Source organism: Cetorhinus maximus, chromosome 4, assembly GCF_964194155.1.
Source record: "Cetorhinus maximus chromosome 4, sCetMax3.hap1.1, whole genome shotgun sequence".
In the NCBI taxonomy this organism is placed as follows: Eukaryota; Metazoa; Chordata; class Chondrichthyes; order Lamniformes; family Cetorhinidae; genus Cetorhinus; species Cetorhinus maximus.
The window spans coordinates 7,614,651-7,622,206 of NC_135882.1; positions in this window are offsets into that span (position 1 = coordinate 7,614,651).

The window sequence follows — 7,556 nt, forward strand, 5'->3', positions numbered from 1 at the left end:
TGATGCTCATGTTGGGTGACCAATGGCAGGAGTCTTGGGGAGGGGCAGTTGAAGGTAGGAGGCCATGTGACGACATCTCCCAGAGTGCATCCAGCCAGAGTTGGCAACCCTAAAGACACCCAATTGCTGTAGGCAGCAGGTAGGAACCACAGGCTTTTGTTTTAATGACATTTCTGCCTCAGTTTCTTTAAAAAAAAACTGAACCAAGACCCCAGAATCCCCTATGCAGCTCTAACTATGTGCAATACACAACGGTAAGACCAACTTCCATTTAGAAACCTTGTTTATTTTCTTTTTGAACACTGGGTTCTAACAATAGACATTTTCAGCCAGAAGCTGGATTTTAAGCCAGCGAATGTACCTCGAATATGGGAGATTTTGTTTGCACCCAGAGCCACAAGCAGCAAAGCACGCGATCTTCAAATGAGAAGTTTGGTTGAACGTGCCACAGCTCAAACAAACTTGCCTGCTACCTTCCTCTGCTCCGATTGGTGGTTTACTGATGGGCAATGTCCAACTACCACTTTACGGGCGGTTTGCAGTTGGTGGACACCCTGAGGCTGCTTCCCTCCCATTCTCAGGACTCCATGGGGTTAATTTATAGTAGGTCATGTGGATAAGTTACCCCAGTAACCCTTACAAATTACCCCAGTAACTCCTATAAATTACCCCAGTAACTCCTATAAATTACCCCAATAAATCCTATAAATTACCCCCGTATCTCCTATAAATTACCCCCAATTAACTCCTATAAATTACCCCAGTAACCCCTACAAATTACCCCCAGTAACTCCTATAAATTACCCCCAATTAACTCCTGTAAATTACCCCAGTAACCCCTATAAATTATCCCAATAACCCCTATTAATTACCCCCAGTTACGCCAATAAACTACCCCCAGTAACTCCTATGAAGCAAGCTCAGTGCCCCCTATAAATCTGCCTCCATTGCTGCCCCCCAGCTCTCCCACACTCTCCCCTCCAGCTAATCTCTGATTGGCCAGTTGGAGCGTACCGACGGGAATGGCCAATCACGGCACTGAAAGGCAAATGAACCAGGGCATCGAAAAGCTGTCCCATTGTGGACAAATAATTGGAGCAAATAAATTCACCCCCTCGCCGGCTCTGGCTGTCGGTGGGAAGGATTTCACGGGAGCGTCCATGTGCAGCAGCTTAACGGTTGGCGAGTGGGGTGGCATTCCAATTCGCGGGGTGCAACTGAGAGGGCTTTTTTTGGGTTTGTTGACAGTAGGTAGAGCGTGTGATGAAGGGGAGGGGAGAAGAAGTAAAGAGAAGAGACACTGGTGCCGTGCGAAAAGATGAAGTGCTGACAGAAATCTCTGATACGGCTCATGTAAAGAGGGTAAATGCTGAAAACTGGGACATTTCAGCCATTTTGAGAAAATTGTCGGGACATTGGGGATGTTTAATGAAAAACCGGGACTGTCCCAGCAAAACTGGGACGTCTGGTCACCATACTATTGCCCCACCTTCAGCTTTCTAGGTCCTAAGCTCTCAAATCCCCTCACTAAACATCTCTGCTTATATCTCTCTCTCTTCCTGTAAAACATTCCTTAAACCCTAGCTCTTTGATCAAGTTTTTGGTCACCTGTCTTCATATCTCCTTATGTGGCTCAGTGCGAGATTTTTATCTGATAACGCTCCTGTGAAGCACCTTGGGATGCTTTACCATGTTAGACGCTATATAAATGCATGGTGTTGCTGCTGTTCCAGCAGGGGATAAAAATTGTCATGAGGCTATTCCCCTTTAATTTGGAAAATATGATTTTTCAAACTTTTACCTGACTGGAAATTTTGCAATTTGAAATGAGACAGAATAAACTACTTAAAAATACTAGGCAACCATCCAAGCTGAAGGCAAAAAAACAAACAACTCGCCCTCAGGGGAGTGTGAAGAGAGAGACATTAAAACGCAAAGAGAGATATAAGCAGAGATGTTTAGTGAGGGAATTTGAGAGCTTAGGACCTAGAAAGCTGAAGGTGGGGCAATAGTATGGGTGACCAGACGTCCAAGTTTTGTTGGGACATTCCTGGTTTTTCATTAAACATCCCCAATGTCCCGACAATTTTCTCAAAATGGCTGAAATGTCCCAGTTTTCAGCATTTACCCTCTTTACATGAACCGTATCAGAGATTTCTGTCAGCAGTAAAACGCAAAGTGCTGGGTATTGAAACAATGGCTGCCACAGACAGAACAAACCAAAAACTCCTTGAAAATACACAATGGGTGAAGTATAACAGGCCAGGCTGCAGCCAATTGCAGACAGATTGCAAGAAAGCTTTCACCAAAGGAAACAGGCTGAAAGCTGGGCTCTCTCCCTCTGTCTCTTTTGGAACAAGTGTACCACCCTGTTCAAAAGTCAACTTTACTAGAAATCTGCTAGCCAGCCGAGATCTCGTAATAATTGCAACATCTTCTGCATCTGACCACGTCCATGAAACCAAGTAACCCAAACTGGGCGCAATGTTTAAAAATCTGCACCTCAAGGGCAAGCAAAGGACGCTTAACCGTATATTATTTTAGCGTTTTTTATTGGACTCTTAACTTCCCTTATTTCTGATCACATGTGGGTTGTGTCGTGGTTTTATTTTTTTTCTTGGGTTTAGTGGTTACTAAATTTGCTCCTACTTTGACTCGGCTCTTAATTGCTCACAGCTTAAATAATTAAATATATTTGGATTCGGAAAAGGCATATTCTCATGTTAGAAAAAAACTCAAATCTTTGGTGTAACCAACCGGGGTGGCTGAATAGGGGAGTCAGCTCACTCCTTCTCACCTGGCCATAACACAATTAAGAGCACAATTGAATCCCCAATCCTCCTTGCACATATAGAAGAGACTGCGCTAACCCTATCCCCACATCCCCAACTTGAATCAGCTAACTCATGGCAATGTGGGGATCGAGCTTAGACTCTTCCTGGTCCATTTTGTGTCACACTATGCATTTCACTTCTGAGTTTTGCCAGCTGGAGATCCAAGGTTGCCAAATTTTGCTGGATATATTTATTGAAGTCCTTCACATGACTCCCCTCTCCACCAGCCCATCCAATCAAATAGCCTTGTTACCCCCATCACTAATATTGTTCATAATTAATTATCAAAAGTATTGAAAGAAAACTTTCAAAAAAGTTTCTTCTTAATTATCTGACCTTAGATCAGCCATGATCTCATTGAATGGCGGGCAGAACAGGCTAGAGGGGCTGAATGGCCTCCACCTGTTCCTATGCACCTATTGACTTTTCTCTATGACCTCACTTCCAGAGTTGCCTGCAGCAATGTCCAGGATAACAATCTTCCATTTCTTGGAGAAAGCAGGCCAATCCTGGAGGGTTGGCAACCCCACGACAAATTCTCTGGGGTGAGTGTCATTAGGGTAAAGTAGCCAATCCCCATAGGGAGCTGCAAGTGAAGGGAGTGAGGGTCAGGTATCTGGTGCCCATGTTGTAATCCAATCTCCGATCCATGCTTTAATTGTGAGACTCCAAGTGATACATGTGGAACCAGTCAATTTATCCTCTTGTGTGCCAGATACATGATAGTTGGAGAGGGCCCTAACAAGCAACTTCAGTAAAATGAAAGGGAGAAAGACTGAGTAACCCCCCACAACTTTCAATATAACAAAGTTGCATGCATCTGCAATCATTGCAAGTGCAGGGAGTGATTTCAAGATAGTGATCTATTCTCAAAGTTCAGATTTTATGTGTCTGTCATGCACACAACAATAATTCCGATGCTTAATTCTTAAACATAAAGAACTGATGTTGGAAGCTGTCACAATGTGCAGAACCTGATCGTTGCTGTGATTAAACAGGTCACACAGCTATACACCCTGCCTGTTACTGCAGGGGACACTCAACAACAGTCGATAATGCAGTATCACGGAGCTAGGTCCATTGGGAAGGATTAGTTATACTAACCAGGAACGCGACAGGAATACCAGGTTCCCATCAGTTCAGCCAGCATTAACTGAAAGGCCAGTCAAAAAAATGTATATCTTTTTTTCCTTTCATGCTTGAAGTGTCATTTTTTAAGAAAATGACAGCAATGTGATTTTTGTGATTCTTTTCAGATTGATGAGACTACAGCCAGTCTGTCCTGTAATGGGGATGAAGGGGTGGCATTCAGCATTACCTGTTCATGTTAGAGTCCAATTCCAAAAGCATTGGCTTGAATGCAATGCCAGCTTTTCCCCACTGATGTGTGGAATCACCATCCAGAGTTTACAAAGCATAACCGAATGGAATATTGTTGACTTCAAGTCCACAAAGCTTTATATAATCTCATTTTAAATGTAATGATAATGTAAAATAGATTTTGGCTCAAAAGGTCATCTTCTACCTTTTGAAGCATCAACTTTATTTTATTTTTATTAACCCAGCCTAAATGCCAGTCAACCTCTACCCCCTCCTACACCTCCCAATGAACAACAGGGTGCGGAGACAACCAAGCTACACATTTTCACCTGTTCCCCTTAGCCCCTCCAAGAAGCATTTCACAACAGACTGAGTAAAAGTCCTTCTGATCTTCACACTCCCACCCATTGAAGATATTTGACCTGCTCTCAGCCGAGATAGGGAACTCAGCATGTTGAAGGAATTGAACCTCTTTTGCCCGCTTGACGTATTACCACACACAGATGCAAAACACCTCCAAAACTCTCAGCCTTGCCAACATCTGATTGACATTATCCATAGAACAAAACAGTAGCTACACTTGTTAGCCAAGGAAAACTCATGTCTAAACTATGTCATTTTATGCTAAGCAGTCAGGAATAGCTGATTGAATATTTTCAAATTATACAGATCACAAGAATGCACATGAGCACTGTCTATTCTAATATATCAGCTGTATCAGAATGCTTTTGCCCATGTATCATTATTATTATCTCATAACATTTAAAAGAGAATCTTATTTTGACCGAGAAACAACACAGCAATTGCCCAGGCATACTTCCCGATTCAAAACAAGGGTAATTGGATAATTTGGTCCTATTTTTAAACAAACTTTCTTTCTGTTTTTCTTGACCCACAGCTCACTGCCTGTCTGCAAACTAAAATAGTGGCAAAAGGTATTTTACATCACCTGAGAGGGCAGGGAGAAACACAATTCAACATCTGTAATAAACTTGGAGAGTGCAGGATGTGTTTCTTCAAAGAAACAGTAAACTTTATTAACAAGACTTCAGAGGAGGTTACCTGCTTGTTCCAAGACCAAGAATAAAAAACTCAGTCCTTAAAATTCCCCATGCTCAGGGCTGATTGGTCTATGTAGTAACATGATCCCCATAACAGCAAGAATTGGTTTAACTTACAATCATTACATTCTTCCCCCATTACTTTTGTTTTATCCTCTTATTTACGAAACAGCCTAGCCCATGTTACATACAATTATATACAGTTCATGCCATTATAAATTTAGTCTTTGAGGAGGTTTTCGGGTTCGAGTTGAGCGATGCAACTCTACAACTCAAGGTTCTTCCATTGGATCGACTTGCACAGGAACTGCAGCTTCAGGGACATCCCGAGACGATGGCAGTTCAGAATTACTTACTTCAACAGAAACATCCGGTACGTCTATTCTTTGTCGACCTGGCACCTCAGGGGTTGAAGTTTCGACTTCAATTTCAGGTGGATTGATTGGTTGTTGGAGGGTGTCTCGACTTCTGAGATGATCCACGTGTTTCCTAACTATCCTGTTTTCCACTTCGACCTGATAAGATAAAGGTCCTGTTTCGGAGATGATTATACCAGAGACCCATCTCGGTCCAGTTGCAAAGTTTCGTACAAAAACTGTCTCTCCCACAGTAAACTCTCAACCTTTGTGAACATAATGATTTACCTGCTGATTCTGAAGGTTTGTCTCCACCTTCCCTTCTAAATTAGGGAATACTAGACTCAATCTCCTACAAAGTTGACTTCATTAAAAATTCTAAAGGTGTTAAACCAGTGGCCGCATGAGGAGTTGTGCGATAGCTGAACAGGAATCTTGAAATTCGTGTTTCTAATGTCCCCTCTGATAGTTTCTTCATGCCTGTTTTAAAAGGTTTGTACTGCTGTCCCTGCCAAGCCATTAGATGAGGGATGGTATGGTGCTGATCTGACGTGTTTAATCCCATTTAGGTTCACAAATCTTTGGAATTCAGTGCCAGTGAAAGCAGCACCATTGTCTGACACAAAGGGCAGAATTTTACGGCAGTGGGAATTTACCTTCCCGCTGCAGTCAGTGGGGTTTAGAAAGTCTCGCCGCATTTTACAGCCCCGTCCCCGTCCCCGCCGAAACGGGACCATAAAATTTTGCCCAATAGCTTCAGATAAACCATGAACGTGAAACTCTGGCACAGGTTTTTCAATGGTTGCAGATGAAGTGGGTGATCTTGTTTCAAACACGTCCATCCATTTGGAATGTGTGTCGATAATCACAGGAAACATGGTACCGGGAAATAGACCTTCATAGTCTATACGTAGTCTAACCCAGGGTCGACCAGGCCTTTCCCATGGATGCAGTGGAGCTGAAATGGGAAACTTCTGCTGCTGCTGGAATTGAAGATAGTGTTTCACCATTTTTTTCTACGTCACTGTTTATACCTGGCCACCAGATATAATTTCGTGCGAGCATCTTCATTTTCAAAATACCAGGATGTGCACTATGAAGTTCTTCCAATAATGGTTCTGTTCCTTGCACAGGGATAATGACTCTTGCTCCCCATAACAAGATACCATCTTGACAGCTCAGTTCGGACCTATGTACAAAAAATGGTTTTGATTCTTCAGAGACTTATGCATTTGGCCGTCCTTGTAAGACTTGTTTGCGGACTCTTGCTAAAATTGGATCCTGATTCACCCAATACTTTTTATCTGTCTCACACAGACTAGTGAGGAGTCCAGGAAATTTAATGCAAGTACTACTGCTTGAGGTACTGGAACATGTGTAATACTATCGGGAAAAGGGAGACGACTCCTGGACGGTGCATAAAGGTGTACTCGTACGCCAACAAAATTAAAGCCCATCTCTGAATTCTAGCAGAAGCTATCGGTGGGATTGTCTTATCTTCACTAAACAATCCTAGCAGTGGTTTATGGTCAGACACTCTGGTGAATTGTCGACTGTGTAAATATTGATGGAACTTCTTTACTCCAAAGATGATAGATAAGCCCCCTTTTTCAATTTGCAAGTAAACCTTTCTCAGCTGCAGAAAGGGTTCTGGGTACATACCCTATTGCTCTTTCACATCCATCCTCCATCTTGTGTGAAATAATGCTCCTACTCTGTAGGGAGATGCATCACAAGTGAGTATCAATTCCTTAGACTGGTCATAGTGCACGAGCAGACAAGGCAAGTGTAACAGCTTCTTAACTCTAGTGAAGGCTTCCTCTTGCTGTGCCTTCCAGGACCATCTGTGGTTCTTCTTCGATAATAAATGCAAAGGGGCTAACATTGTAAATAGATTAGGCAAGAAGCGAGTGTAACAGTTTACCATGCCCAAAGATGACTTGAGCTCCGTGACGTTGGTAGGAGATGGCACTTCCTTGATTGCC